This window comes from Setaria viridis, chromosome 6 (assembly GCF_005286985.2).
Source record: "Setaria viridis chromosome 6, Setaria_viridis_v4.0, whole genome shotgun sequence".
NCBI lineage: Eukaryota > Viridiplantae > Streptophyta > Magnoliopsida > Poales > Poaceae > Setaria > Setaria viridis.
Window position 1 is genome coordinate 18,804,684 of NC_048268.2, and position 6,475 is coordinate 18,811,158.

General features: G+C 43.0%; 1 long non-coding RNA gene across 4 annotated transcripts; it reads right to left on the reverse strand.

Moving 5' to 3' along the window:
• Window positions 1–303: 303 nt before the first annotated feature.
• LOC117862132 (uncharacterized) lies at window positions 304–4,458 on the reverse strand. 4 transcript variants are annotated; one of them, XR_004641897.2, is made up of 9 exons: window positions 3,847–4,458; window positions 3,540–3,647; window positions 3,125–3,302; window positions 2,746–2,839; window positions 2,357–2,676; window positions 2,084–2,261; window positions 1,888–1,964; window positions 1,012–1,120; window positions 304–625 (listed from the first exon to the last, which is right to left on the reverse strand). It is a non-coding gene; the product is annotated as an uncharacterized lncRNA (long non-coding RNA). The 4 variants fall into 4 exon arrangements; XR_004641896.2 differs by having other exon boundaries at window positions 1,888–1,967; window positions 2,084–2,676; XR_011898541.1 differs by having other exon boundaries at window positions 2,084–2,660; window positions 2,739–2,839.
• Window positions 4,459–6,475: the final 2,017 nt, after the last annotated feature.

Sequence of the window (6,475 nt, forward strand, 5' to 3'; positions counted from 1 at the left end):
ATTATAGTTGGTGATATGGGAGAGATACTTATATGCTACACTTCTACTATAGATAAGCGAGTCCAAGAGCGTGCTATAAGAATTGAATTCCATTCTAATAACCATAATCTATAGAATCAATTTCTATCTCCCACCTCATGAATTTAAGATAGGCTTATATCTAAACTTTGGAAAGTTGTGGAATGCCACATTCCAACATAAATTAGCCTACTCCATTAAGTAGATTCCAATTCCATCAAAATGAAGGGATCCAAACGGGGCCTTATTGTGTTTGTCCGAGCTAATGAAAGGCAATAATATCCATCTCAAATAACACATGCTACGATAACGAAATATGATATCAGCAACATCACTGAAATTTATGTACATGGCAATATCATTTGGATTGTTGTCCACCAGTCTTCAAATTAACACCAAGAAATGCTACTGGCTGGTGATCTCTGAGCCGCTAGCACCCTACACACCAGCAACCATAGGCTTCAGCTTCAATTCATACTCCTGAAAGGTGATGCGAGAGAGCAGGACGCAGCCTTCCATTCCACGGGCACCGTGGTGGCGTTGGTGGCAGCATTAACCATTGAATAACCTTTTGCGAAGAACAGTAATATGTGCACCTTCCAACTTCCTGTATAGGGTGTAATAGAATGTCCATTTAGTATCAACTCCAATAGCAAGTCTGTATAGCATATGTAACTTGATGCATCCTTGGCCATCACAAGTTAACTCTTTGCTCAAGCTACTTTAGAAGTCCATATACGAAGAATATCACAAATAAAAGCTTTACATGCATGCCTAGTACCTAAGAAGAATTGACATGAATCATATTGCAATGAACATGATTTGACTATTTAATTCATAAACATGAAATATTATGCTAACAACTGAACCAAATAACAATTTTTGCATATATAAGAAAGCCATAGAAAGTTAGATGCTTGGACACACAAATGGACAAATTGCATCTCTTTTTTTTCTGAAAAATGAATGTGTAGATTGTGAGAGAAAAATTACCTCATCATCAATAGTCCCTCTACCACTCTGTGGTGTCATTGGTAGTTTAGGAATGTTCAACAATTTAGTTGTTATAGTTCTTGAAGTATGGCTTGGCTAGTCTCTGAAGCTGCAAATTGCATCAGATTACCACCATATATGTTGAATGCAGTAAACATAGGCAGAGGCAGAGGCAGCCTCCTATCCAAGCTCACTAACATTGACTAAGCTCTAACTTCTGTAAGATATATGATATTAACACATATGGTTCATGCAACTCGGAAAGCTTGAGCTAGGAAAAAAGGGAAGCACAATATAAGTTCAGTCATCACAGAAATTTATTAATCTTAAGAAACTTTACTATGCTTGGTAGTTCTAAGAATTAACTGAAGTCGGTCTTTTAGGATGCCACCATCATCATTGAAATGCATCCTATTATACAGAACTCTTCTATGGTTTAAAACTCCCACATCTGATTGGTCACATGTACAACTGGTGGGCACATCCTTAACAGAATTTTTTAGTATTTAGCACAGATAGTCTAGTCAATAGCATAATACATTCTGAGCTTGTTAGTTCAGAGCCAATTCTCAAATTAAGTATACTAATTGCTTTATGTGATTCCTGCCAAATAAGATGAATCTAATAACCAGGAAGACCACTACAAACTAATAACCTAGATACATGTAGGTACTTAATCCATAAGCAATGCTTGAGAAAAAAAATTAATCTGGAGATGGACTAACCATGCATCTATTTCTACGAGCATTTAGAGAAATAAATATTGTAGCTCATCAGTAGAATCTAACAATCAGTATGCTATGAAAATTTGAAGAAATTTTTAACTATACAATGTTCAATCCAGTATTCAATGGCATAAACAAAGAGAAAGCACACCTGTAGTAGTTTCTTCCCAATATAGGCATATGTAATGAGTCTCCAGAACCAATTAGACAGGACATTATCACCCTCATCTGCTGCATACAAATAAATTTATAAGAGCTAAGGAGTGTGCAAGTGAGCATTCTTTAATTTAAATATTCCAATTAGGATAGCATGGGTGTGCATCATTCTCAAATAGTTTTGCAATTACCTGAGGAGCTAAGGGGCTATGTCTGAACAAATCTCAGCTGCTCCATGTCAGAAATAGGGCATGGCAATTAAAATTAGCAGCAAACACTGAAAGAGCAAGATATTTACAAAGGCACATGCTCATTTGTAAAGTCCGACACATGTGCTCGTGGTGTTGCGGTATGGTAATCAGCAGCCATCTCACAAAAGTGATTACAAATGTCAAAGGTAACAGGGTTACAAATAACACATTAATTGGTAGTCCTCCTTGATATAAGAAATCAACAATGCTTACCTCAGTCAATTGATTTCTTTCCTGTGTTCTTGGATGTTGGAGTTGGGGAACGGAACGATAGAAGGCCTTGCCTGGGCACGGGAGGAGAAGATCTGAGGCTCCAAAGCCAATTTGTCTCAAGTCCATGGCTGAGTGGATAGCGCTGGCCCTCTCCGGGGTTGCGCGGGAGGCACCGCGGCGGCGTCAGGTTTGCTGAGGGTGCGGTGGGATGACAACGTCTTCCATATCTGGGAGGAGGACGCAACCGGCTTCTGTATGTGCCGGGCGCCATGGATGACACGGCCGCAGTCCTCCTTTGTCGTATCTTTCTTTAAGGATTCCTATGAGATCCAGTTCACATGTGATTAGAACATTAGAATGAAATTTGGAAATGCTAACTTACCACTCACTTGAATAGGTCATTCTCTGATGGTGCGGCTAGTTCACTGTCCTTTTCACCGTCCATGTTTGCTGTCTGGTAACTTCTTTCGTAATTTTGTACCCCTATTCCAAGAACAGTACAGATAAAAAAAAACTTAGGTTTCCATCTGTTCATAAACAAAGATTCTGACATAAATGTTTTACAAATATTCCGAGGCAAATTCCATTAACATTGAACATTAAGTGAAACTCAGCAGAAACATAAAATTCTTAGAACTTTGACATGTCCAGGGCCATGCTCTATAGTTTGTCCAGTTAGTACATGCATAGCTCAATGCATTTAGGTTTGCTTCCCCCATACAATTCTAAAGAGCATTAGTTTACTTCAGATCAGTGATGGATATTTACCTTGTGGTGCGCAGCATCTGTTGGTACATCTACATTCAAGAATGACCCTTTAGGATTTTTTTAGAATGATCCTTTAGGATATGTTCCATTCTCGATCTCAGTCAAGATAGTATTTATGAGCAGCATAGACACCTCTGCAGACACCTTGAGGTCATTAACACTACTCTGACCCGCAACCCTGTACAATTGGGAGACCCAATAGAGTTATCAGTTTTAACTGACTTGCATCGATTCAGCACATAGCTAGGATGACATGGCTGAGAGCAGGAATATGCAAATATTGGACAGATGTACATCAAAATTGACTTTGTGTTTTTGTAAATTAACAGGTTCTGAGATTTATTGAAATGCAGAAGAGCCATAAAACTCACAATAAGAATACGTGGTATATCTATTAAGATACTTCAAAACTCACCAGGTCAGGAACCACACCATCAAAGAGCTTCCCAGAGATGCGTAAAGAGGCGCAGTTGGCAGGAGTTCAGGGCGCCATGTGATGCAGTGGCTAACACCCGATTTGTCTCTGCATTTTCGATGAAAAGTAGACAAATATAAAACCTTTAGGAAGGAGAGTGGTGCCACAAGATAAGAATGGCATGGGTAATGCATTTCATCGAACATGAACAACTGATAGCCAATGCACTCAAATAGATGAGAACTCAAGGAGCATCAGGACAGAAACATGGCATTGCAGTGTGTCCGACAACATGAATTACACTTACATGATTCGGTGATGTATCCATTGTCTGACCGGCGTGGTGGCAGCATCGACCTAGCCAGCGAGGAATGGCTCGCCAACAGCATGGACACGGCAGCGTGCGGCGAGCGAGGAACGGCTCGCCCACAACATGGACACGGCGATGTCGTGGCTCCGGCGTGGCGAAGCAGAGAGGCGTGCCTGACGAGTGGGCGGCGGTGGCTGCGGGATAGGGCGACGGGAGGAGTCGGCGCGGCGGCGGCGGCTGTCTGCGTGAGAAAAGCAACAGAAAAAAACGGGGTGGGGAGATGGGGCGGCGGTGTCTGCGGGAAAATTGCGGAAAAAAAGGGTGCCCGCGCGAGCCGCTGCCGCCGGCCTCCCACCGCTCCAGGCCTCCCACGCGAGCCGCCGCTACGTCGCACCCGCCGCTACCGGCCTCCCACGCCGCGCCCGCTGCTCCAGCCCCTCGGGCTGTCGCCACTACCTGCTCACGCTGCCGCCCCCGCTGCTGGCCGGAGGGGAGTGGAGGTTTGGAGAGGAAGGGAAGGATTGAGGCATAGAGCCATGCGAGAGATAGGGGAGAGGCGGTTAGGCAGCGGTAGGCAGCAGGTCACAGGGAGAGGAAGGGGGACGGACGGACGAGTGAGAGTTAGGCAGTTAGCAGGCTGTTGTGTTGTTGGGTCGATAGGGAACGGGCCATTTCGGGCCGGCACATTAAAATCGTGCCGTGCCGGGCCACCCGTCGGGTCGAGGGACAGGCCCACGCCCAGCACGAACCATCAGGTCGGGCTAGCCTGAGCCTAAAGAGTTACGGGCTGGGCTGGGCTTGGAACGGGCTAAAAAATCGAACTTCGTGCCGGGCTGTCGGGCTGCAGGCTACATGTACATCTATAGCGACGGGGTGACGGCTGGCGGGCGGAAGGCAAAAAAAAATGAAGTATCATAAAAAAATCCCCTTCTTACTTTTTTTATTAATTGTATGAGATTAAAACATTTGGAGTAATTCCAGTCAAGGTTGGAAATAATTAAATTTAAAAATATGTGTATAATTGCTAATAAAATATAATTTATTTTACATAAAAAAATATGTGAACGCAATGTTATATCAAATTGACATTAAAAAGATAAAGTTTACTAGTACTCATCACCTTAAATCATAGTGGGAGATGGGTGTGACTACGGAGACATTGATTTGGCCTATATATGTGTGCATCAACTCTATATGACTTGTGCCTCATAAACATGTACACACCACCAATAACAACATATATATATTTTTTTGCAATTTTTTTATCCTATTAGATGCACATGTAGTTCAATTTGAAATTAATTTGGATAACCACGTAGAAATTCATTTAACATATAGAAAATAGTAAATTAGTTCCTAAATTTTTGAAACTTCTAGAAGGCAACTTATCAGTAATCTTGATAGAGTCGGAGTGCCCGATCTTTCGGTGAGTGGAGATAAATTCGACTTGGTGGAAGTAGACCCCCACGATCCGACTACGACGAGCGAACCCGAAGCGCCAATGCAATCGCTGAACCAACTCCCTGTGGTTACCAACCTTGCTAGTGCAAGATCAGCCTGATCACGAAGATCGATTCCTGTCCGCAATCGAAGAACGAACAAGAAAAAGAGGCGAGCAATCTAAATATCACTCGAAGGTGGAGTTCTGAATCACACAAGGACAGCGCGTATTTGTGCGTGTTCGAGAGTAGCTAAAGCTAGATGTAAAACAAAACTCAAGTTGTAAACAAAAGGGACTCTGACTAAATAAAGGGGGCGCAGCCCCTGGAGTCCGGAGGAGGCGCCACGGCAGGAGGGGGGCGCGCGCGACCAGGGGGAGGGCCGCGGCTCCCAACCCTAGGTGCCCCACCTGGGCTGCCCTGTTGGGCCATCTTCTTATTCCGCTGGGCCTTCGTTCCTTAACAGCATGATGAAGTTTAATTCTCTCACACGGGCCCGAGTGATTGGCCAACTGGATGATCAACTGTAGGCGCCTGAGGTGGAGGAGCAACTGGAGGCGCTTGAGGTGCTGCTGGTGTAGTCAATATTAACTGACTCTTGACATCACAGCCATGTTCCAAGAGACACACGCACAAACTAGTCAATATTAACCATGCATAATGCACATGGACAAAAATATAATCAAGTCTACTTTCACCTCCAACAAATGGCTCATCTTTTTGACTTCCCATTAAGGAGTAATGACCATTTAAGTGAAGACTGCCAGGGAGGCTGAAGATCACGCGAGGCTTTTCGGGAACCCCTATTTTCACCATTTCATCTCCTTTTATTTTTGTGGAAACTTATAGAACTTTCACACCTAGCTAGGAGGGGTGTTCCTAGTATAAATACCTACTGTATCTATGTTGGAGGTATGCCCTAGAGGCAATCATAGAGATGATGATATTCCATTTGTATCCATGATTTGTATGTTGTGTTCATTGAATATCCATTGAAGGCTACTTGAATTGATTTGCAATTATGTGAATTGTATGTGAAACTCTTTACTTGTATGGTTATTCTAAAGTTGTCCCTAGTCAGAGTTCATGTGAGGACACACATGAATATTAGACTAGCACATGTATTAGTTGATGACTATGTTTCACAAGTCATGGACATGGAGATGTTGAACTAATAATGTGGACAC